This window comes from Lutra lutra, chromosome X, assembly GCF_902655055.1.
Source record: "Lutra lutra chromosome X, mLutLut1.2, whole genome shotgun sequence".
NCBI lineage: Eukaryota > Metazoa > Chordata > Mammalia > Carnivora > Mustelidae > Lutra > Lutra lutra.
Genome location: NC_062296.1, coordinates 29,391,569 through 29,418,374, shown reverse-complemented (window position 1 = coordinate 29,418,374; position 26,806 = coordinate 29,391,569). Strand labels below are relative to the sequence as shown.

Genomic DNA, 26,806 nt, shown 5'->3' with positions numbered 1-26,806 from the left:
ACTGGTTCTGCCAAAAAGGTGGGGCAGCCCAGCAAATTCTAGCTTTTGTTTATTTGCAAATGAAAGAGTACTTTCCTGAACCGGGAACTCAGGTTTGATAAATATTAAGTAAGAGACAAACCTCAACTTCTCTAACTTGAAGACAAGTATATTAGATTTTATTTATTGATGTTCTCCTTAGGCTGTGTTATTCTTTATTAATGAAATGGAGCAACACTCAAACAACGAGATGACCCAAGATGGGCTTTTCCCCTTTATGGGCAATGTATTTCAGATGCCGAGTGATGTAAACCAGAAACCTTTCTGTTGATGAATACTTCAGCTCAATCAAAAAACAGAACGTAATAGAGGATTATGGATGAATTTGAAATAATGTCAAGTATGATGGGATTTTCCTCAGTAAACAGACTAATGAAAATGTGATCAATTTGAGTTGAGAATCTGATGAAACAAAATAACTTTCACGGTGTCACCATTAAAAGTGAGGCATTTACTGAGAACCAACTATGGATGAGTTCCAGGAAAAAAGCTTTCCCTGGCTCATAGCCTACATACATTTCTTTTTCATGATGTTTCCATGTTTTTTGAGGTAGAAGTAGTAACTGGACTATCTCTGTTTTTTGTTGTTTCTTTTTTTTTTTTTTTAATTTCTTCCACTGGAACTATTACCGTGGTGATAAAAATAAAAACAGCTACTTTTTTTCTTCAGCTTTTACAGATTCTTGAGTGAGCAAGCAGCCCATTTGATGACCTCGCATTTGGCTCAAATATTATCGTTCAAAAGAATGATAAAGACCTTTTTACATCTAAAAAAATTAAGAAGTTGGGCTCAACCTCTAGACTCTAGCTCCCCTGTGGTGAACAGAGCCCAGCAGAGCTGGGAGAGAAGTTGAATCGCTCACCACTCTGTACCCCTGAAACCAATGTAACAACTAGGTTGTCAACTTTACCCACCCCTAAAAAAGGTGGTTCTTTTTAGGTTTTATTTATTTATTTGACAGAGAGAGAAATCACAAGGAGGCAAAGAGGCAGGCAGAGAGTGAGGGGCTTGATCCCAAGACCCTGAGATCATGACCTGAGCCCATGACAAAGGCTTAACCCATTAAGCCACCCAGGCGCCCCCCTATAAAGGTTTTTAATTAAAAAGACAAAAGCCCTAAGTGAAGTCAAGCAGGGATGAGGTTTCAGGGTGGTTTTTTTTTTTCTTTTTTTAGAAGGAAACCTTCACACCAGCTAAGACTCCTAGAAGAATGTACTGTACACCACTGCCTTCTTTCTCAAGCCCCCCTCCTTTGTTTAGCTGAATTTTTTTTTTCAAACTATTAAGGGCTTTTAGTAACATCCAAATCAAAACCCCAACATTGCTCTTGTGTGAAACTCGGCAAGCTAATTCTAAGATTAATAACGAAGTACAAAGGACCAGAAATAGACACACATGATGAGAGAGAATGAGCGGAGGATGTTTCCCTACCCGAGATCAAGAGTTATCATGGAGCTAGAGTCATTAAGATCTTGGTAAGTAGGGTAAAGGGACAGGCCAAGAGACCAATGGGACACAACAAAAAGCTCAGAAACAGACCTGCGCAGACATGGGCAGATGACCTGTGACTATAGTGTTAACGCAGATGAGTAAGGGAATGGATGGAACTTTTTTTTTTTTTAATCAATGTGGGGCGTGAACTCATGACCCCAAGATCAAGAATCACAAGCACTACCGAATGAGCCAGCCAGGCGCCCCCCAGAAGTGGAGAGACTTTTTAAACATGGGTGCTGGAACAAAGCATTACGCATTTGGAAAAAAAAAAATAATCACCTGAATCTTACTCAAACCATACTCACACGAAAACAAGTTCCCCTGTGGATTAAACATTTAAAAGCGAAAGATAGGGGCGCCTGGGTGGCTCAGTGGGTTAAAGCCTCTGCCTTTGGCCCAGGTTCGGCAGGGAGCCTGCTTCTTCCTCTCTCTCTGCCTGCCTCTCTGCTTACTTGTAATCTCTCTCTCTGTCAAATAAATAAATAAAATCTTTAAAAAAAAATAAAAATAAAAATAAAAGCGAAAGATAAAAATCAGAGCAATTATTACACAAAAAAGGAGACTATTTTTAGGACATCTCAGTAAGGAGAGGCTTCTTAAAATACAAAGTACAAATCATACAGGAAAAACCTGGTAAATTTGCCTAAATTAAGAACTCCCATTCATTGAGATACCGTAAAGCAAATTTAAAAAGCACAATGTGAAAGACAGCTACAATATACAATAATGCATGTGTATATTTGCACATTTGTACACATTCCTAAAAATGAGTATGAAACAACCTACCTACCTTATAGGAAAAACAAATGAACAAAAGGATGTAACAGACTTTTAGGACGAAGAAAAACAAAAACTGACAGTAAATCAGCATCACACAAAATTAAAATCCTAATTATATGCCCACCAATATTCACCAAATTGGCAAAAAAAAAAAAAAAAAAAAAAAAAAAAAAAGTCCAACGGAATACCAATACTGACTATGTGATGCTTTGGTGTTTCTTAAACACCTTAGAAGATTCTAGAATCTTTAGAAAATGGGTTTAGAAAATTCTAGAATCTTTAGAAAATGGATTGGCATTACTCTGTATAGTTCAATGTCCACATATCCTTTAATCCAGCCATACTACTCTGAGGTTAAAAAAAAAAAATACGCAAGAGAAACCCTCACATGTACGCAGTAAGAGACAAGAAAAATGATGTTTATAAGGGCATTTGTTTGTAATATAAAAACAGCTGGAAAAAAACCAAGTATCTGTAATAAAAGAATTGTATTCCTACACAGAAATAAACTACAGCAATGTACGTTAACATGGATAAAACTCACCAACATAATGTTGAGTCAAAGAAGCAAATCAAAGAAGAATATATGGAATAGGATTCCATTTACACAAAGCTTTAAAACACAGCCAAACAATACACATATGCAGGAATATGTACCCGGTTACTCTAATGATAAAGAAAAAGCAAAGAATGAGTATCACAAGTCAAGAGTGCTTTCCCCTGGGACATGGGGAAGCATGAAGGTATTATTGAAGAGGGACCCATTGGTAGAGTTTTAAGGTAGTGGAAATAGTTCATCATTTATCTGGGGTAATTTTTTCCTTTAAACTATACTTCCGTATTTGAGGATAGACACAATTATTTCAAAGTGAAAACATAATATACTTGAATTACATCGTATCAATACGGATAAATCTCACCCTGCCCCCTGTCCCCCCAAAAGCCTCTCTACATATTGATCTCATTTTTCCCCATTTTGTGAAAACCCTGAATGAAGGCTTAATCATGGAGAGCATCAATCTGCCTTTTGAGAATTACTGTTTCCGGATTTCCTGTCCTTAGAAATCCCAATGTCAAGCTATGCACATGAAAAAGATTAGGGCTGAATGTTTCACAAAAGGACTCTTCCAGGGAGGCACTCAGACAAGGTCCTTAGAATCAAATCCACCCTCTTTTGGAAGCAGAACTTCAAGCCAGGCAAAAAGGAGGGTCAAGTTCATCCCAGACAAGGGCACTATCGCCTCCCAAGACCCTAACTCCATGGAAGACACCCTAAGAGATCTCTATTTAAAAAAAAAAAAAAAACAACGAAAAAAAGAAAACCAACACTCCAGAGGCACTGCCGAACCCCTGGCGTTGCCTCAAAACACCTCACCTCTTTGTACGTCTTCTGTTTCCCTAGTAACAACCAACCTTGGCTTCCGGACGACTTGGCTGCCAGTTCATCATCTGTCTGTTCCAGTTTATAATTCAAAACATTTCACGTTGAGTTGATGGCTCCAGGAAAGAATTTGGACTTGATTGCTGCTCACGATCCCGCATTTGCCACTAATCCAACTCCTTCCTTTCTCTCTCTTGGCCATTTTGATCCACACCTGCTAGCATCAGCTGGCCTTTCCCTTGCTTCCTGCCAGCATCCTGCCAACTCAATTCCCAGGCCCGAGCCCATGACCTTCTGCCATTACCTCCTCCTCAAATCCATCTTAAGGATCCCTTCCGGCTGGGCTCTGGTGCACACAGTGACTACAGTAACTCCCTACGCCACCACCAGTTTGACACGTCTGAAGACGGCCTCCTTGGGGCACCTGGGTGGCTTGGTCGGTTAAGCACCTGCCTTCGGCTCAGGTCATGATCATGGAGTCCTGGGATCCAGTCCCCATGCCGGGCTCCCTGCTCAATGGGGAGCCTGCTTCCCCCTCTACTCCTCCCCTGCTCTCTCTCGCTAATAAATAATAAAATCTTTAAAAAAAAGATTGAGATTGCCTCCTTGCCACACCCGAAAGGACACTTAATGAGTGCAATTTCTGAGGAGTTCCAGATGCCCCTTTGTCCAGGAGCACAAGGCGTAGCTATGATATGCTATCTTAAGCAGCACTGGAGAAACAAAGTGGGGTTGGCTAAGGCCAAAATAACAAAGAGACCCACGAAGCGCATTTATGGAAAAAGTCCACCTGCGTGGACCTCATCCTGAAGGTATTAATCTATGGGCCAACTCGATGCTCTGGGAGGAAGGAAAACAACACAATAGGATGGCCAAGCACCAAGATTCAACACAGACAGCAGAAGCCCTAAGAAGTAAGAGAAATTTCTCCCAGTCTCTTCTAAGTTGTTCTGCCTAGTTAACTTGTATACTCATCTTTCGAACCCCAGTTTAACCTTCCCCTCCTCTCTGAAGTCCCAGCCCCACCGAATTAGCATGCGCTACCATGTGCTCCAATACCGAATATCCTCTACTCACTCCTTTAAGTTGGGATTATAATCACCTGAATTACAATGACCTGTTCATTTATTGTTTCCCCTGTTGGAAAGATAAGCTCCATCAGGACTGGGCAGCATTGAGCATGGTGTCTAACCCATGCACCATATAAGGAATTATCAAAAGAATAAACCTTTCTGAATGAATGAATCAACTCTTTCAAAAGACTGGAATGGGATGTCAGTCGGGAAGGCAAAGCATCTCAATTCTAGGGCAAGTGAGGAAACAGGACATGACCCCAAAAACAAATCAAGGAGGGGGTGGTCATGGGCGGCATCTTCAAAGTCAGACAAGGGCTAGCAACGATAGGGAGCAGATGGGGAGCCTCCAAAAGTTACTCCCCTAACTTGGCTCAAAAGCATTAAAAAAAAAAAAAAAAAAAAAAAAGGTGGTCCCAAACCCCAGGGTAGGGTTGAGTCTTTAAAAGAGGGAGCAAGGGACCAAGATGGCCAGTAGCTCTTTGCAGCTTTTTTTGTTTTTTGAAGATTTTATTTTTTTTTAAAGATTTTATTTATTGATTTGACAGACAGAGATCACAAGTAGGCAGAGAGGCAGGCAGAGAGAGAGAGAGGAGGAAGCAGGCTCGCCGCCAAGGAGAGCCTGATGCGGGGCTCAATCCCAGGACCCTGGGATCATGACCTGAGCCGAAGGCAGAGTCTTTAACCCACTGAGCCACCCAGGTGCCCCTTGAAGATTTTATTTATTTAACAGAGAAAGAGACACCAGTGAGAGAAGGAACACAAGCAGGGGAGTGGGAGACGGAGAAGCTGGCTTCCTACTGAGCAGGGAGCCCGATGTGGGACTCAATCCCAGGACTCTAGGATCAGGACCTAAACCGAAGGCAGATGCTTAACAACTGAGCCACCCAGGTGCCCCCTTTGCAGTTATTAATGCTCTTCAAGGATTACTGATACAAACCCAAGATCCCAGGGCTGCTCGGGAAAATAAGCTCATTCCACACTAAGGGGAATTACGAATACCTCAAATCCTTCTGAAAAGCATGCACAGAATAATTTATGAAGTCATTAACTGACTACATCCTCACTCTACTTCTGGCTTTCTCAGGACTCCCAGGGAAACAGAGCATGGACCTCAAAATTTCTTCCCCTCAAAGTAAGGCAGCTTCACCCCTCCTCACTATGCACCCTCCCAAGGCAGTTTAGAGAGAACCCTCATGCTCACCTTACAGTGCCCAGGCCAGCCTCAGAAATTAAGTGTACCTACAAATATTTACAATTTCAAGGGGCGCCTGGGTGGCTCAGTGGTTAGGCATCTGCCTTTGGCTCAAGTCATGGTCTTAGGGTGGTGGGATCGAGCCCTGCACTGGGCTCCCTGCTCAAGGGGAGGCCAGCTTCTCCCTCTCCCACTCCCCCTGCTTGTGTTCCTGCTCTCGCTGTCTCTCTGTCAAATAAGTAAAATCTTTAAAAAAATTTTCTTTTTTTCTTTAAGTGCTCCCCACAGGGAACTAAGTTAAGAATCACTTTGGTTGGGCACCTGGGTGGCTCAGTGGGTTAAGCCTCTGCCTTCGGCTCAGGTCATGATCTCAGGGTCCTGGGATCAGGCCCTGCAGCCTCTTTGCTCAGCAGGGAGCCTGCTTCTCTCTCTCTCTCTCTGCCTGCCTCTGCCTGCTTGTGATCTCTGTCAAATAAACAAATAAAATCTTAAAAAAAAAAAAAAAAAGAAACACTTTGGTTTATACTTCCTGTATATTAGGAATCTACCATCTCTTCCCGCAAAGAAACAAATTTTGATTGATCTTTGGGAACAGCGATCTTCCTAACAGGAATGCAGGAAATGTGCCTAATGGGGAATAACCTGCTATAGGTATACAACCAGGAGCAACAGGGCCCCAAGGTCAACTGGTAGGTGAAGTCGAGTGTTTTCCACTAGCAACTGTAAAGGTAACAATAAACACACTGATTTAAAATTTAAAGTGTATGTTCATAGACTCTCTTTGAAAGAGAATACTGTCAACAGTGGTTGCCTCTGAGGACAGACTCAAGGAGGCTGGAGGGGCTGGCAGCGTGGACAAGGGTTCAAAGGAGAATTTTCTTTGCAGACCCATTTGTACCTTTTGAAATCCCGCTATTTGCTGGTCATACTTTCAACGTTAGGCCAATTTCATGTTAAATAAACTAAAATAAGCATCCTTCTCGAGGCCTGACCCTCCTTCACAGTCAAGCTCAGCCTTCCTTGGGAAACTCCCATAACACACTAGCACAGAGAGATCTGGAGTTTCGCGTGTGAGTGGGTATTTTATAGGAGGGCCTACTGCCAGGCAGAGAGCTCTGTGTGATTGTTAGAGGCAATGCGGGCTATACCAAAGCTAGAACAGATGGCAAAACAGCTGCTGCTTGTAGGCCAAGTCGGTCCGGATCAGACTTGGTCCTTTCAACCGCCTGATGTCAATGGCCGCGTTCTGCCAGCGTGCTCATCTCGGTTAACCTGGTTTGGGTAACTGGAAAGAGCATTTACCAGACTTCAGTCTAAATTAGCAAAAACAGTGGGGCTGTTCGGAAAGCTTACTGAAGAGGACAGTGCAAGTGCCCGATCATCAGCTATAAGGCTGGAAGATTCGGGGGGACAGGGCCCATGGCGGTCTCACGACATCCCCAGTGTCTAGAAGAGCGCCTGAAAGCAGGCATTCAATGAATAACTGTTAAAAGAATGGATGTAGGGAATAAATAAATAAGAACGGACCTAGGAGAGGTAGACAAGTAGGCCCCCCATTTGTTAGAAAAGTTAATCGACTTGTCTGAAGGCACGTGGCTTAAAATGGCAGATCTCAGACTACAACAAGGTGGGATTCCGCATCCGCTGAGCTTTTCATTATATGAAGCTAGGGACAGACCGGCAACAAGAGAATAAGAGTTTCAACAATTTAACAATTGATCAGCAATTTCACACAGTGACCTAAAAAACAAAGCGGATTTCGAGATAACGGAGAACAAAAAGAATCCAAACATATAATTTCCTTTAAATCTGTGTATAAACATTGGACAAAATTACTATGAAGGTCTCTAAGTATACTATGAACACAAGTACTTTCAGCTAATAGCCTTCCTTCCAGATGTGAGGGATATCTCATTGTGGTTTTGCTCTGCATTTTCCTGATGACTAGCCTTGTTGAGCCTATTTTCATATACATGTTGACCATTTGGAGGTCTTTTTTTGGGGGGAAAAAGATCTCTTAAGTCCTTTGCCCTTGTTTTTAATCAAGTTATTTGGGGTTTGGGGCGCCTGGCTGGCTCAGTTGACAGAGCATGCAACTCTTTATCTCGGGGTCATGAGTTCAAGTGCATCATTGGACACAGAGTCTACTTAAATGTGTGTGGGGTGGGGAAAGAACTCCCAAGGGCAAATACCTCCCACTACCTTAAAAACAAAAAGTCATTTTGGGTTTTTTTTGGCTCTTAAGATGTAGGGATTCTTTATATTTTGGATCTTAGCCCTTTATCAGATGTATTATTTGCAAATATCTTCTCCCATTTCATTTTGTCATTTCATTTGCTGTGCAGAAGTTTTTTAGTTTGATGAATTCCTGCTTACTTTTGCTTTTGTCACCTGAGTTTTTGGTGCCATATCCCAAAAATCTTTGCAAAAGCCCATGTTAAACAATGGAATACTATGCAGCCATCAAAAGAAATGAAATCTTGCCATTTGCGACGACGTGGATGGAACTAGAGGGTATCATGCTTAGCGAAATAAGTCGATCGGAGAAAGACAACTATCATATGATCTCCCTGATATGAGGGAGAGGAGATGCAACATGGGGGGTTAAGGGGGTAGGAGAAGAATAAATGTAACAAGATGGGATTGGGAGGGAGACAAACCATAAGTGACTCTCAATCTCACAAAACAAACTGAGGGTTGATGGGGGGAGCGGGGTTGGGAGAGGGGGTGGGGTTATGGATATTGGGGAGGGTATGTGCTATGGTGAGTGCTGTGAAGTGTGTAAACCTGGCGATTCGCAGACCTGTACCCCTGGGGATAAAAATATAGGTTTATAAAAAATAAAATTAAAAAAAAAATAAAAAACCTTATCTGTTAGAGATACATACAAAAATATGTCAGTGTGGAAGAAAAATCAATTAAAAAATATTAAAAAAAAAAAGCCCATGTTAATAAGTTTTTCTAATGTTTTCTTCCAGGATTTTTGTGGTTTCAGATCTAACGTTTCCTTCTATAACCTACTCTGAGTTGATTCTTGTGTATGGTATAAGGTAAGGCCCCAGTTTCATTGATTTGCATGAATAGCCAGATTTCCTAAGATCATTAGCTGAAGAGACCATTCTTTCCCCATTGTGTATCCTTGGTGCCCTCATCAAAAATTAGTTCATCCTCTTGGTAGTCTATGTTTCTGTTTTTATGCCAGTACCACACCTCTGATTACTACAGCTTGGTAGTATAGTTTGAAACCAAGATGTGTGAGGCCTCCAGCTTTGTTCCTCTTTCTTAAGATTGTTTTGGTTATTCAGGATCTGTTTTGGTTCCATACAAATTTTAGAGTTCTTTTTTCTAGTTCTGTGAAAGAGGTCATGGTTGTAGAGAAAAGGGAACCCTTGCACATTGTTGGTAGGAATGTAAATTGGTACAGCCATTATGGAAGAAGCCACGGAGGTTTCTCAAGAATTTTAAATTAGAGCTACTATCTGATCCAACAATTCTTTTTCTGGGTGTATAACCAAAGGAAAGGAAATCAGCATCTTGGGGAGAGATCTACTCCCCCATGTTCATTATAGCACTATTCACAATCATCCAAGATGTAGAAACAACCCAGGTGTCTATTTGTTTTTTATTTGACAGACAGCGATCACAAGTAGGCAGAGAGGCAGGCAGAGAGAGACAGAGAAGCAGGCTCCCCGCTGAGCAGAGAGCCCAATGCACGACTCGATCCCAGGACTCTGGGATCATGACCTAAGCCGAAAGCAGAGGTTTAACCCACTGAGCCACCCGGGTGCCCCAACCCAGGTGTCTATTAATGGATGAATGGATAAAATAGAAAACACTGTATATTGTGTGTAATAAAATGGAATGTTACTCAGCCTTAAAAACGGAGATCCTGTATTTGGACATTATGCTAAGTGAAACCAGATACAGCAGAAACAAAACTGTGTGATCTCACTTATATGTGGTATCTAAGAGTCAGACACATAGAAGCAGAGAGTAGAACAGCAATTAGCAGGGATGGGAAAGTAAAAAAAAAATGGGGAGAGGTTAATCAAAGGGTACAAGTCACATAGAATGAATACATCTAGGGCTCTAACGTACGGCACGAGGACTAGAGCTAATATGACTGTACTGGACACTAGAAATTTGTTCGGATTGCAGATTTCAGGTGCTCTTACCACAAAAAAAAGTGTCAACTAGGTGAGGAGATAGGTTAATGAGCTTGATTAATGTAATCATTTCACAATGTACATGTATATCAAATCCTGTTGGATGCCGTCTAACAACTGCAATTTTTATTTTAAAAAGAGTAAAACAGATCTGTAGGAATAAATGTATGCCAGTCCTAATTACTGTAAGATAAAGTTCCCTTACGGGTGCCTTACGGGTGACCTACGGATCAGTTGGTTAAGTGTCCACCTCTTGCTTTTGGCTCAGGTCATGATCTCATAGGTATTCGGATGGAGCCTGCAGAGATCTCACATTCAGTGGGGGGTCTGCTCGAGGATACGCTCTCTCCACCCCTGCCCCCCTTGCTTGCTCTAAATACATCTTTAAAAAAAAAAAAAACACAATAAAAATCTTTTGCAATAAGGGGCACCTGAATGACTCAATCAGTAGAGCATGTGACCCTTGCTCTGGGGGGGTTATGAGTTCAAGCCCTACTCTATTTAAAAATAAAATCTTGGGCGCCTGGGTGGTTCAGTGGTTAAAGCCTCTGCCTTCGGCTCAGGTCATGATCTCAGGGTCCTGGGATCGAGTCCCGCATCGGGCTCTCTGCTCAGCGGGGAGCCTGCCTCCTCCTCCTCTCTGTCTCTCTGCCTACTTGTGATCTGTCTGTCAAATAAAAAAAAAAATCTTTAAAAATAAAATCTTGGGGCACCTGGGTGGCTCAGTCGTTGGGTGTCTGCCTTTGGCTCGGGTTGTGGTCCCGGGGTCCTGGGATCAAGTCCCCGCGTCGGGCTCCCTGCTGGGCGGGAGGCCTGCTTCTCCCTCTCCCACTCCCTCTGCTTGTGTTCCCTCTCTTGCTGTGTCTCTCTCTGTCAAAGAAATAAATAAAAAAAAATCTTTGAAACAAAAATAAAATAAAATCTTGAGGGGTGCCTGGGTGGCTCAGTGGGTTAAAGCCTCTGCCTTCGGCTCAGGTCATGATTCCAGGGTACTTGGATCAAGCCCCGCATCAGGCTCTCCGCTCCGCAGGGACCCTGCTTCCTCCTCTCTCTCTCTGCCTGCCTCTGCCTACTTGTAACCTCGGTCTGTCAAATAAATAAATAAATAAATCTTTTAAAAAATAAAATAAAATAAAATCTTGAAAGAGAAAACCTTTTGTTATACAGAAGTGCTTTCTGCTTAACAAAAAGGAACTATCAACTTCATTCATTGGTAACCAACATAGAAGAGAAAATATGTTTGTAACTTCCAATATAAAACAGCAGTCCTAAAAAGTAACAAAAAGAGAAGGCCAAGTCCAAAGGCCTTGGACTTTCAAAATTTGTCCCCAAAGACCAGGTCCTGGATCCAGGAAGAACAATCAACAAAATTGTGCCCTCCTTCTAGAAGTGTAGCCCAGCCCCCACTGCTCCCGCCACCACCCCACCACCACCAGCCAGAACTAAAACCTTCCTAATACTGGCTGCCCTTGTACCAGCTTCCTGAACACTTTCCAAACTACAGCCTGTCATCAGCTGGCTGATAAAATTATCCGTTCTTTCTCATGACAAAGTCGGGCTCAAATTCTAAAAAAACATGCGATTAACTTGGTGGTAGAAATCCTGTCACAATGTACACATATATCAAATTGCCATGTTCTACATTTTATATTAGAACTGTATTTGTTGATCAGAACTCAAAGCAGAAAAAAACACAAGTTTAAAAATGAAATGAAGAAACAGCTAGGCTAGAATGTCAGCCTTTAGGTTGACAGAAAAACAAATCACCCAAAGCCAATTCTCTGAAGTTCGTCTTACAACATAATCGATTTATCAAAACCCATTAGTTGCCACTGGGTTTCAGAGCAACCCCACCCCCACCCCATCCTTCTCCCCTCCTGCCTGCCCCCACTGAGCATGTGCAGTATATGCATATGTCCCAGTTGGGGGTGGGGAGGGTACCAAGGTCACAACAGTAAGTCTTGCCTGCTCCACCTCCGAGGGCAGAAAAGGACACCCAAGACTCTGCCGTGGCACACAGCCTCCCCTTCCAACCCTCACTCATCACCCATCTCCAGATGCAGGAAAATGACAGTTACAAAACTCAGTCTCCCTAAAATTTCAAAAATGTATCCAAAATGATTATGTCCATGTGTTGATATTCTTGGTGGTCACCAATGCCCTTTCTTCTTTCAGTAAAAGACCTAGCCTGTCTGCAGTTAGGTAGGACTAGGTGATTGGTTCTGGCTAATCAAACATAGAAGTAAATTATATGTATCGCTTCCTACCTGTAAGAGTCTATCTAAAGCCTTCAGTGACTCTCCAGTTTCTTCCCTTACGTTGGAACATGTTCCAAATACAGACTCTACCATCTTGCAGCTGCACTATCAGCCTGGGTTCATCCTCCAACAGTTTGGGTCCCTGAATATCTATGCTTTCTTGGAAACCCCACAGGTTGCACTAGTATCCACCATATGTGAGAAATAGACTCTGAGATTTTGAGGTTAGTTACTATAGCATAGCATAGCCTTTTGCCCAATACAGATCCCATAGAGCACAAAATTTTTTTTTTAAAGTTAAGTTGTTAATGGAAACAAGTCTTTGCTGAATTAGTAATTAATTTCAGGGCACCTGGCTGGCTCAGTCGGTAGAGCATGTAACTCTTGATCTCAGAGTTGTGAGTTTGAGCCCCTCCCATGTTGTATGTAGAGATTACCTAAAAAAAGAATGAAGGGCACTTGGATGGCTCAGTCGGTTAAGCGTCTGCCTTTGGCTCAGGTCATGATCTCAGGGTCTTGGGATCAAGCCCCACGTTGGGCTCCCTGCTCAGCGTGGAGTCTGCTTAAGGATTCTCTCTCCCTCCCCCCATCACCCCACTTGCCTTCCCTCTCAAAAATAAATAAATAAAACTAAATAAAATTAAAATTAAAAAGGAGATCATTAAAAAAAAATAAACAATTTCAGAGGAAGCAGAGGTACGCTACTATCTTGAAGGGAGAGAATCTCCCTATTATTCCCACTTTACTCCTTTCATTCACCTCTATTGGCTGTCAGATGGCTAAGAAAAGGACAGCAAAACTTCAAAACACTCATCAGTTGGTGACTTGACCAATTAATCATTCAACAAGATAGTTTCCAATAAATAGACTCTGAATGAATTGACTTTCAGTAATTTGGTTGGCTTCCAGAATAGCGGACTCCTGCTGCAGGCTGGTAAAACACTCTTTTTGCAAGGGGAAAGCCCTCCGAGCATGCCATGGAAGAAACCCCTTCTCCATTCGCCCAAGGTCAATGCTGTCTCTTATCACTCCAAATTTCTTCTTTCCTGAACACAGCATCTTACCTGTGTTCAGTACATCTGGCAACTTAACAAGGTCCTAGAAATCTGTTTGTCAGTGAGCTGAAAGGGAGTCCAAAAGATGAAGCTCTTATCCCTCTATTCTTCCCAATCAAGTTGAGACTAATGACTCATCAGTCTCTTGACCAATGCATGCCTATTGGACTGGTGGGACTCCAAGAGAAGGACCTGACTTTACGGAGGATTAGCACATGGCACCTAGTGACAGGCTGAATAAAAAGACTTTTAGGACGGGGCACCTGGGTGGCTCAGTGGGTTAAGTCTCTGCCTTCAGCTCAGGTCATGATCTCAGGGTCCTGGGATCGAGCCCCACATTGGGATCTCTGCTCAGCGGGGAGCCTGCTTCCCCCTCTCTCTATCTGCCTCTCTGCCTACTTGTGATCTCTAATAAATAAATACTTAAAAAAAAAAAAAAAGACTTTTAGGACACTTTAATGCCTAGTAGAAAGGCCATTGTTGGGTCTTTTCCTTTCCTGACCCCTCTACTTTTCTTATCTTCAAAAATCAAAGTTCTTTGAATTATCCAGAGGCAAGATATGAGGGCTCTAACAAAAAATAAATGTTTTCTTCCTAGCGGCCCCTAAAGAAATGTTCCTTCCCAAAAATGAGCTAATTCTCCAGCCTCTAAGGTTACTTCCCATAATACACCAAGCGCTCTGGTTTGCTGGTCCTAAAAGAACGGATCTAAATGGTTCCCCCTTGCTGAAGTGGACAGATCCTGTGCTCAGCATCTACACAGCCGTCTTTGGTTCTGGGATACTGGTGGCTGACTCTTGATTAAGCCTTGGGGACTAGGGAGGTAACAGAAGGACAGAAGAACCTCAGAGCCTGGGTAATAAGGGAGGTAAAACCTGAAATTTGGGGAGTATTAGGTCCCTGTATCCTACAGTCATATTACTTTTTATTTCTTTGCAGCATCTAATACATCTTTATATGCTCCTTCAGTGCCAAATGAAGTGCCTGGCAAACTGTAAGCCCTCAAATATTTGTTCAATGAGTCAGTGGATGATTGGCTGGGTGGGTGGATGGGTGATCAATTCTTGGCTCCAGCTCTCCAGGATCACACCCAAACTAAGTGAAGCAGGTGCAGGTGAAGAGAACTTCCAGGTAGTAAATTCCAAGAGTGCTACATTGTGTGTCCATGCATGTATGTACCAGGGCAGGGGAGAAGAGAGGACCATTGGCCTTTGGTTCGGGAAGTATCTGTAGTCCTAGTCCTCATACCTGAAATACGGGTCCATAAAACCACTAAGAGTGGAATCCAGAGAAAGCCATATGTCTAGTGATCTGTATGCCAGGGGCTAGGGGAAGTGGGTGATGGGGGATTACTATGGCTCAGTGTGAGGGTGGCTCACTGGGAGTTTTGGCTTCTCAGGAGTTTCTGTCAAGGTTGTTCAGGTCTCCCTAGCTGCATGAGCAGCAATTCATGATGTGGTTGTCCGCAACTCTTTTTGCCTCGGTGAGAGCCTATCTGCTGTTTGTCCCATTCCTGTTCTCCATAAGGACATGGAATACAACAGCTCGCTTCCTTTTATGACTAAGAAAACTTGGTGAGCAGGCAGAAAGTACAGTAGTGGGAGTGGAAATTGTTTACTCTTGGGAGTCTAATTGAATTTCAGAGAAATAATTTGCATAATGTAAAATGATTTACATATAGATGGAAACAAGAAGTTCCACCAGACCTTTCTTTTAACTTCTACTCCTTCCCATCTCCACCCTCTTCCAGCCCAAGGTCACATAGAAGAGGCTGACCCCACAGTCCCTCCCAGTTAGCCCTCACCTCCAGCTGCTGGGAAGAAAAGATGCCAAGGCAACAGGTTTCACAATACCACTTTTTGTCATATTAATGATGTGTAATTTTAACTCAAAGATTTACTACTTCTAAGAGTCTGATTATGAAATATTGTGGGAGCCCACTCAGCTTAAGCAAGGGCTGTTAGGGGTGTTTTTGATTGGGCTTCCCTGGAGCAATAATGAAGTCATTTGTAAACGTACCCCGAAAGATTCTACTAGCACTTCTCCCAGGCAGTCTTTCAGTTACAACAAGCCTTGGGTTGCTACGGTGAAACATATGTTTTCTATTATAACCCTCAGCACACTTCTGCTGTTGTCAGCCCAGCCCTGGGATACCATTAAGTTCTTCTGACAGTTTCTAGGAACTCTTATCAGGAGGATAACAGGATTAGCTACCGTAATGTGACAGGAGGAAGTCCTAGAAATCACCTGTCACTTCCCCCATACTATTAATAGGAAGCACAGGATACAGATCCCAGGGCACAAGCTTAGGGTCAATCAGGAGCAGACCACAAAGGAAAACCAGACAGATGGGTAAAAGGCCCTTGAGGAGTTTCAGTGTCCTACACCAAATGGGACCAACTACAGGAACTTAAGGCTTAGGGGAAGTCTAAACCTTGTGGGCTGAAAGCTAGACCAAGAAGCAGAGCGGGAAGACCAAAAGAGGGACTTAAATCTGCAGGACAGCCAGCCAGGGTGGCATATAGAGGAAGGAATCCGGGCGACCAGCCAGCTATATTCAAAACCCTGCAGAATCAGTATTTTTATATATAGATATAATACATAGATCAAGTTGATGATGCCATTTGCTAGCAATAAAGATATCTAAATAACATTGTCTCAAATACTTTGCAGAGACCATCCTGTCTCTATTCCATTATTATTCAAGAATTTGACATCTGAAAAGGCCACTTTGGAAGACAGTTTGGTGGTTACTTACAAAACATACGGCACCACCCAGCAATTGTGTTCCTTGGTATTGACCCAAAGGGGTTGAAAACTTAACGCCACACAAACACCTGCACATGGAAGCTTATTTATTTGGAAGCATTATTCGGAATTGCCAAAACTTGGAAGCAAAAAACACATCCTTTAGGAGATGAATGGATAAACCATGGTACATCCAGACAACGGAATATTATTCAGTGCTCAAAAGAAATGGCTATCAAGTCACACAAAGATATGAAAGCAGCTTAAATGCATATTATGAAGCGAAAGAAGCCAATCTGAAAAGCCTGCATGCTGTATGATTGATTCCAACGATATGAAATTCTGGAAAAGGCAAAACTATGGAGATAATAAAAGATCAGTGGTTGCCATGGGGAGAGATTAACAGGCAGAGAACAGTGGATTTTTAGGGTAGTGAATATACTCCACAACATTATTAAAATGGATATATGTCATTATAGATTTGTCCAAACCTATAGAATGTACAACACCAAGTTTAAAAAAAGGGGGGGGGGGGGTTAATCTGGGAAATTACTGTGGGACAGAAAGTACTCTGAACTGATTCTGAACTTGGTTCTAATTAGGATTTGGCCATTTGCCAGCTTACTGGGCAAGTCCCTCACCTCTGCAGACCTCAATTCCCTTTACTATCAAATGAAGTAAATACTTGTAGACAGGAGATATCAAAGATATTTAGAATCAAAGAGCTACAAGTTATTCAACTTCAAATGGTGATTTTTGTCACTTCATAAAAATACTAATAGTTCTTTCTTTAAAACAAGTGCTGGGAGGAGGGGGGGGTGTTGCCTGGGTGGTTCAGTCTCCGAGCATCTGCCTTTGGCTCAGGTCATGATCCCAGGGTTCAGGGATCAGGCCTGCAATCAAGGTCCCTGCTCAGCGGGAAACCTGCTTCTCTCTCTCCACTTTCCCTGCTTGCATTGCCCCTCTCCCTGTCTCTCTGTCAAATAAATAAGTCCAGGGGCACCTGGCTGGCTCAGTGGGTAGAGCATATGACTCTTGATCTTGGGGTCATGAGTTCAAGCCCCATGTGGGGTGTAGATCACACAAATAAATAAAAACTTAAAAATAAAATAAAAACAAAACAAGTTCAAAACCCACTCAGCACTTGTCATTCTCTTTCTAGAAGGTGTCTTCCAGGAGACTCTGGTTAGTCTCATAAGCTGGTCCTGCACCAACCCTTTTTAGAGCACAAGAGGAAGGACCGTTAATCCACACATTTCAATTACTAGACTGAAGATTTTAACTGTTACCTCAATTTGGCATTTTCTTTATAAAAAGCCGTCTAGCATATGTGACAGTTGACAGAGCAGTGCATGGTGTGTGTGGGTGTAGGCCCAGGAGTCAGGGACCTGGGTTCTAGTCCCTGTTCTGACATAAAACGCTCAATTACCTTGAGGAACTCCTTTAACCTCCACTTTTCGGTTTCCTCCTCTGAAACCTAAGGAGGAAGCTAGTAATAATGGCAGCTACCATTTGCTGAACACATACAATGGGCCTGGCATTATTCCCAGTACCATAGATACTCATGATCTCCAAACCGATCACAACAGCCCACATTAGAGAACATTAACATCTTCATCTCGCAGAAGTGAAAACTAAAACCCACAAAGGCCTTCATATTCCCCAAGGTCACCCATCAAGAGTGAGCTTCCCACCCAGCCCCTTCTGACTCCAAAGCACAGGTTTCTTCCCCCACTTCCCCATTATTCCGTGCTGTCTCCCTTTAGATGGATAAGCTAGAGTCTCTAAGGTCCCTTCCCAAACCTGACATTTCACTATTTTAGGATCCCAGTAGTGTTATAGGTAGGGTTACCTAATGCATCACTATTTTTTTTTTTACATTTATTTATTTATTTATTTGACAGACAGAGATCACAGTAGGCAGAGAGGCAGGCAGAGAGAGAGGGGGAGAAGCAGGCTCCCCAATGAGCAGAGAGCCCGACGCAGGGCTCGATCCCAGGACCCCGGGATCATGACCCGAGCTGAAGGCAGAGGCCTTAACCCACTGAGCCACCCAGGCGCCCCCATCACTAATTTCACAGCCCTCATAAACTGTCCCTTTATTTTATCATGACTTTTTTTTTAAAGATTTATTTATTTTAGAGGGAGCATGTGGGTACACAGGGAGAAGGAAAGAGAAACCCAAGTAAACTCCATGCTGAGTGCAAGCCGAATTCAGGACTCAATCTCATGACCCTGAGATCACAACCCAAGTGGAAACCAAGAGAGAAATGCTTAACTGACTGTACCACCCAGGTGCCCCTTACCATGCCATTCTTAAACTCACTTCCTAAATATCTGCTCACATCTTCATTGAAGACCTTGAACAATTCGTTCTTAGCAAAATGAGCTCAAATACTTTTGCAACTTTCAAAAACCTTAGCCTTTCGTTGAATCAAGAGAGGTGAAACAGAATCCAGGCTTTAGAGAAAATGTTAAACCCCTGGGAACAGAGGCCACCATCATTACAAATGCCTTTTATTTCCCCCACTGAAAACCGCTAGAGGGGCACCTGGGTGGCTCAGTGGGTTAAAGCCTCTGCCTTCAGCTCAAGTCATGATCCCAGGGTCCTGGGATCAAGAACCGAATAGGGCTCTCTGCTCAGTGGGGAGCCTGCTTCCCATCCTCTCTCTACCTGCCTCTCTGCCTACTGTGATCTCTGTCTGTCAAATAAATAAATAAAAATCTTAAAAAGAAAAGAAAACCACTAGAGTATGGGACTGCCTCTGAGCAGAGGGCCATGGAGAATAAAAGAAGCTCCCAAACAATATGCACACCCTTCTGTGAAATTTCACTGATAGAGACACACAGCCCCTTGGTCTTTGAAGGGTGTAAGTCTTTGAAGAGGTCCCTATTAAAATAGCAAAGAGTATGAAAAGATACCTTAAGCCCAGAGGTGGGTGAGAAGCAAAACTGGCTGCTTTCTAGGCAAGACTATATAACTTTAGTTTTGACTATAGGCAAGACTACTTATGGGTGGAGTCACAGTTTCAATTCCCGATGAAGAGATAGAAGAATTCTACCAGGAGGGAGTGGAGTAGAGAGTGGGAAAGTGTCATGATCAGCCTGGCTCACTTCCGGTTTTGCTGCAGATGAATCCTGCTCATGGAAAACTAAGAGAAGTCTGATAAATTGGAAAGAATGAATGGAAGAAACAATGGTCAGAAATTAGAGACTTGTTATCTTTCATACCTAGAAAAATCCTGGAACCAAAAAAAGGGAAAAATCAGATGACAAAGTCTTTGAGGTACACGGGGCCCTCTATTACAAATGGACAATTAAGAATTCAATGTCAGACAAACCTAATTTCCTTCTGTGACAGAGTGACAAGCCTAGCAGTTTGGGGAAAGTAAAAAATGTAGCATACATGTGGTGGGCCTTTATATTCTACCCCTATGGTGAGTGAGAGAAAGGCGGTCCTGAAACAGCTTGCCAATAGTAGGACCCCAGAACTGAGCCCAAGCGTAAGCAAAGGGGCTACAATTTCAGGGTCGTTTAAAGCCTACCACAAAGGCATTTGTCATTCAACTTCCATTACTATTGTCCAGAAGAGATGATTTTTACATAGGTTCTAAAGGTCTTGTATAGGGATTTTACCTCAACCTCAAGCTTTCACTCCACATGCTGGAAAGATCCTAATATTTGCCGGCTGTACCTGAACTAACTGCCTGTCAACCAAGGAATAAAGTAGGAAATTGAGAGAGTTTAGGTCAGAAACTAAAAAATCTAAGCTACTTATTTAATTTATAGGCCAAAACCACACTCTAAGTAACTAGTAAATGAAATTGGAGTTAAGAAATACCCATTAGAGCAAATCCGAAAACATAAAGTCTTTTCTGTTAATGATTCTTGCATTAACTTAAACCAAACCTCTCAAAGACAGATTTCTTTTCAAACCTTAATTGACAAGTCATTAACTGACCTGCTGCCTTCCCAATCATCCTCTTAACAGACTTCTGGCAGGCTTTATAAAGTCAGCTAAGGACAAAGCCGCTTGGTTTTCTCATCATTCTTTAAGAATTCTTAAAACGTCATCAGCATAAAGAGCATTCTTTCAGTTACACTCAGCCATTGGACCATAGTGGGCCCCACATTATCTTGTTTTATTACTAGTCCCATCTCCGATCCCCCCAGAACTGCATCTAAGGGATAGTCTGGTAGGGTTATTATTACAGGTGGAATTGTGTCCCCCATCAAAATTCATATGCCAAAGCCTTAATGCCCAATGCGACTGTATGTGGAGGGCCTTTAAAGAGGTAACTACAATTGAAAGACATAAGGGTGGAGGTCTAATTCACTCTGACTGGTGTCCTTGTAAGTGGGGAAAGACACCAGGGATGTGTGTGGCTAAGAAGGTGGCCATCTGCAGGCCAAGGACAGAGACCTCGGGAGAAACCAAACCTGTCAACACTTTGATCTTGGACTTCTGGCCTTGAGTACTGTTAAGAAGAATTTCTGTTGTTTAAGCCACACGCTCTGTGGTATTATTAAGACAGCCCAAGCCATTGAAGACATGTGGGAAGAGGACATGTTGAAGAGTTAGGCCAAGCTGGATTCGAAGCCTGCCACTTGTTATCTGTACAGTGTTAGGCAAGTCACTGCACCTTCCAGAACCTGAGTCTCCCCATTTATAAAATTGGGTAAGAATATGCTTTGGTGGTGGTGGGGGTGTGTGAAAAATCAGCAAAAGGTATGTACTGGTACAGTCACATAGGAGGTCCTCAATAACCAGGCCTTTTTTTTTTTTTAACACTAGTACTTCAATTCAAATGTTTGCATAGATTCAGATTTAATTTATTTATTTATTTTAATTTTGTTTACTTATTTGACAGAGATCACAAGTAGGCAGAGAGAGAGGAGGAAGCAGGCTACCTGGTGAGCAGAGAGCCCGATGCGGGGCTCGATCCCAGGACTCTGGGATTATGACCTGAGTGGAAGGCAGAGGCTTAACCCACTGAGCCACCCAGGCACCCCATTCAGATTTATTTTTATCCCAGTTAGGATTTCACTGGCTGAACCAAACTGGACAGGATTATTTTCAGTTAAAATTCAAGCTTCCAAGTTCAGGTCTTTCTGCTGTTTTTGAAGTTGCTGTCTTTGCCTCCCAATCTCATTCCAAACTCCTGCTCTTGGTCTCAGCACCAGACAGATAGCTCCCTAAAATGTTAAATGCACTCACTTACATGAAAAAGGATTCCCCTCGGTTAATTCATCTTAATGGACTCCTTTTAGAAGTTCATCTCTAGAAATTAAGATCTGCATATTCAGGTCAGAGGTCTGCTCACACTAAATGCACAGGCAGATCTTTTCACAAAGCCTCATCAGAACTGCCATGGCTCTCCAAACCCTTATCAGAGCACCCCCTCCCCGGCATGGCCAGAATCCCACTGCACTGAGCCTCCCCCACACAACGAGGACAGCACATTCCAAACCAGCATATTGGCACAGGGCCGATTTGACATCACATCACCAGACAGCATACAGTGATAGACAAATGTAATAAATGCAATTCAAACATTAACAGTAAAAAAAAAAAAAAAAAACATAGAAGATTGATTTCCTGTTCTCTTTAATCAGAGCCAAAAGCGTGCTTGTTTTAGAAATGGCAGAAAATATGCAAAAACAGAACTATATAAACACAGATCATCCCAATTAAAGACCAAACACAACTTACACTCATAATCAAGGACAGACAAGTTCATCAGATGAGGTTCCAAATATATTGCTGTTGCCCTAAATAATTGTTATAAAGAGGCTTCTCCTTGGAGGCCATTTGCGGCCATGAGAATGAAAATATTGGTGTTTCCACAATCTAGCATAACATCGGAGAGACCGCAGTTTAAATCCCATCTGGGCCTCTCGCAATCCAGGTTAAGTTGCAGACTGTAGGCGCTCAATAAACATGGGCTTTCTTTATTCCCCTTCTTAATGGGGACTAAGACAAAGTTTTAGCATGCAGACAGCAAAAATCCAGTCCTACCATCTTGTTACCTTGTGTCAAGTTATAATGGAAGCCCTCATTAAAAAACTTGCTGATTCTTTTTTTTTTTTTTCTTTATGAGACAGAGAGAGAACATGAGCAGGGAGAGCAGTGGGAGAGGGAGAAGCATGCTCCCTGCTGACACAAGGCTTGATCCCAGGACTCCAGGATCATGACTTGAGCCGAAGGCAGATGCCTAACTGGCTGAGCCACCCAGGTACCCGATTTTCCCTCATAACATAAATATTAATGTTTATTCTTCCACATGCTCTTCGAAAGGCTGCATTAAATGGTAGAGCACATGGGGAACCAACGCTGATACTGCAAGAGCAGGTCATCACACAGTGCCAGGCAGCACAGTGCGTGTGAGTATTTATAGACCTAAGAGGCACAAAGAGGACTCTAGTGCTTTCTTTACACATTCCTGAAGTCAGTTACCCTTTGTGGATAAGCAGAGATGGCGAGAAAGTGGCAGATGCAATAAAGGATTCTGGTTGAACGTCAGTAACCAGGGCAGAAGCAGAAACAGGACTTAGTAAACTAAGGTGCCAAGTGAAAGTAAAACAGAGATCAGAGGGCTTTAGCCAGGCCAAGTCAGACAGGCAGGGTAGGGAGCAGCTCTCAGCCCTGCAGAGTCGGCCAGCAGCACAGAGCTATGTACAGACACTGAGTGCGGACTTGAAACTGCCTTGTCATTGCTATTCTTCTCTTCTATAGGTTGGGCACTGGTCCAGACTTATTTGAATCTTAACAATTCCTGTCTCTTCCCATGAATAAAGTAGGTCTGTGGATGACCGGCTATGGACTATGAAACAGATAGTGGAGTGGAACGGGGGGATTTGTTGTAACCCTGGGACGAGACTCCAGGAGCACGTATTCAATTTTGCAAGAAGACAGAGCAGGGAGGGCTCCTGACCAAGCCAGGTGACCACAGCAGGAGTCACCTGAAATCAGGAATCATATTGTTCTCCCATTTTCTATCATCCACTTAACTCTAGTGATAATTATTCATCAACTATTGTTGAATTGCACGCCATTCCTAGCTGTTCTCGAGCATATCCAGGAGTATCAGGTAGGTAGCATAAGGGAGCTCCTAGCTGGAATGAGGTTTTTTTTTTTTTAAAAGATTATTTTGATTTTATTTAATTTATTAGATTTTATCTATTTGACAGACATAGAGATCACAAGTAGGCAGAGAGGCAGGCAGAGGGGGGGAAGCAGGCTCCCCACTGAGCAGAGAGCCCCATGTGGGGTTTGATCCCAGGACCCCAAGACCATGATCTGAGCCGAAGGCAGAGGCTTTGACCCAATGAGCCACCCAGGTGCTCCTGGAATGAGCTTTACAGAGCTAAGAGGGATCCTGGAGTCAATATTATGAACCCCTCTAATGATTAAATACAATTCAACTATAGAACAGTCCTTGACCTCATATAGGAGGGACAGACAGGATTTTGTGGTGGTGTTTCCCAAGCTTTAGTGTGCACCAGAAGAGTGGGAGGTTTTTCTGAAAATGTCTATTTTTCGGATCTCACGTCTAGGGGTTCGACTTCATTTAAGTCTAAGTCAGGGCTCTCCTATTTTCACCAAGCACCACAGGTAGATACAAAAGGTCTCTGGATTACACTTTAGAAAATACCGAGCATGTGCATGCACAAAAAGAGGGGGTGCCTGGGTGGCTCAGTCGGTTAAGCTTCTGCCTCGGGCTTGGGTCATGATCCCAGGGTCCTGGGATGGAGCCCCACATCAGGCTCCCTGCTCAGCTTTCTCAAGTAAATAAATAAAGTCCTTTAAAAAAAAATAAGAAAAATTTCTCATTTCAAACAAGCCCTTGAACCTATCTGCTGACTGTGGATTTTAAACAGAACCACAGGAGTATTCTAAAACAATGGATTTAGCTTGGTCACTGGCCTAGGGATCACATGGAATGTTAAACTAAGGACAATGGATACTAGGTGTGCAGGTCTCATGCCCAAATTGCAACAACCCCACCAACTCTTGGCCTTTGGTTCTCTGGCAGATTCCAATCCACTGAACACCTGTCAAGACCTATCTGGGGTCAGAAAAATACCATCAAATGATTTGTGCTGCTCAAACATCAACATCACACCTGCAGCAGTACCCAGGCATCTGCCTAAACCCAAAGTTGAATATTCAAGGTCAAAGTTTCTTTTTGTTGGGTTTTTTCTTCTGTTTTTTTTTAGTAGCCTCCACGCCCAGCATGGAGCTGGAACTCACAACCACGAGATCAAGACCTGAGCCAAGATCAAGACCCTCAACCCATCCCCCCAGGTACCCCAAAGACTAAAGATTTTCAATTTTTTTTTAAAGATTTTATTTATTTATTTGTCAGAGAGAGAGAGGGAGAGAGAGCGAGCACAGGCAGACAGAGTGGCAGGCAGAGGCAGAGGGAGAAGCAGGCTCCCTGCTGAGCAAGGAGCCCGATGTGGGACTCGATCCCAGGACGCCGGGATCATGACCTGAGCCGAAGGCAGCTGCTTAACCAACTGAGCCACCCAGGCGTCCCTCAATATTTTTTAAACTCAATATTCTGCCACCTTTTCTAGGCCCCCAACTACCACCTGCTTCCCCATTCAAACTTTTCCATAGGGGTCTGTTTTATATCAAGCTACTGAGATGCAAAGCAGTGAGAATCCTACTTAACATTTACTCAATGTTTCTTCAGTTTCAAGTGCTGTGCTAAGTTCTTTCTACACATTATCTTGCCTGTACATCCATCCTAGGAGATAGGTACTAATATTATTCCAATGTACAGATCAGAAAGGTGAAGAAACAGGTCCAGAACCACACAGGAAAGGGTAGAACTGGGACTTAACTATAGGTCGGTTACACCAGCGAGGTTCCCAGGCCAGCAGCATGATTAGCGGTTACCTGGTAGTTTCTCAGAAATTCCAATTCTTGCCAACCCCCCAACCCCACCCCGCTCCAGGTGCAATAAATCAAAACCGAGATTTGATCCAATCTCTCTTTAACAAGCGATCCAGGTGTTTCTCATGCACGCAGAAGTTGGAGCAACAGGGAGCAAGAGAACTGGGTATGGATCTTTCAGCCCTAGGAACTGATTTCAGTCAACTCTGGCTACTCCACTATCCTTGTCACAACTCCCCCGTGGGAGGAGTCGAACCTCCAAACCCAGGGCGGGGCCCACTGCCCCGTGGGGTCTAGCCCTTTTCTTCTTTTAAAGGACACTATTTCACGAGAGCTGCAGTCACAACTACCACTCCCTTTCCTAATAGACCAGACGATCATGGAGGCTTCCATTGGCTCATTCACTCACTCCACGATCATTTAAGAACCTGTCAGCTGTCAGGTAGTGGCGCGGCAGATAACTGAGACTTAAAAGGTCCAGAAATGACAACCACACAGAGGAAAGTGCACAATATAGAGAACCATACTTTGAGAAACGGCGGAAGGGTGGACCGCTTCACAGGCTAGAGGGATCCAAGCAGAGCCTCCAACCGTTCAAACGACCGAGGCAATGGAACCCTCTGAGAAGCAGAGCCAGACAACCAGGGTTTTGTTTCATTACTAGGGCCCAACAAAGGTGCGCTTGGGGAACGAGATAAAGTCACCCAAGGACTAAAATTCAATTCTCTATTCCCCAGCCAGGTGTCATGCCCAAGCCAACATCCAGATAGCTTTTCCAACATCTCTCAGGTGACATCAATACTACTTTTAACAGTGGATTTTACTTCAAAGGCCTAGTCCCTAAAATGCTGACACCTACAAAGACCTTGCCTTTCAAAAACCATCCCAGGAAGGGCCTTTGAAAGTTGGAGGATATACAGCCCCACTTCTAGAATGTAGCTCCAGGAGGCCAGAGGCACTGGGTTTTATTCTGGACCCTGATAGAGTTTAAATACCAAGAACAGTGACCCGAATGTAAACACCTGTTGTGGGTTCATTTCTGGCAGTCTACAATTGCAGATAATCCTTTATGTTCCCTTCAATAAAGAGGATTTGTCAAATTCGTTGAGTATGCGTTACTTCATTTTCATACCTTTGTAAGGCTTTCCACATATATAAATTCCTCCCCTCCCCCCCAAAAAAACCCGGGTTTAGACCATCTAACCAAATTCTGGTTCACGAAATCACGAAATTTAAATAGGTTATCCTATTTAAAACACACACCCGCTGACTCTTGCACAATAAGCCTCGAATGAGCTTTGGAAAAATAAGCCGCTTAAACGCACACCAGCCAGATACAGTTTCCAGTCTCTAGAAAGTCTTTCCAACTGGAGCGGCTCTGACTTTCTGGCTGCACGCCAGGCAAGCCAGGCACACAGGGCTGGTCCTCCCTGGCCGGCCTCCGGAAAGACCAGGCGGGAGGAAGGCCCCGACTCTTGTTTCCTTTCTCGAAACTGCATGCATGCATGGATACTCACCGCTAGACCGCAGTGGGCGGAGTGTCTGAAGCCTGGGATCGCGACGCCACCTCCACGTAGGCGCGCGGGGACGTAGGCGCGCGGGGACACCGAGGCAGGGGAGGAAGGCGGAAACAAGGGTTTGCCGGCCAGAGAAGAGTCCTCCGCGGAACCGGCTGCCCTCGAGAAGGTCTTACCAGCGCCTCACCGGTGAG

The 26,806-nt window shown here is 43.4% G+C and overlaps 1 pseudogene; it reads right to left on the bottom strand.

Moving 5' to 3' along the window:
* LOC125091441 (60S ribosomal protein L12-like) overlaps nt 1-26,602 on the bottom strand; it is a 97,872-nt pseudogene extending 71,270 nt beyond the window's left edge.
* Nucleotides 26,603-26,806: the final 204 nt, after the last annotated feature.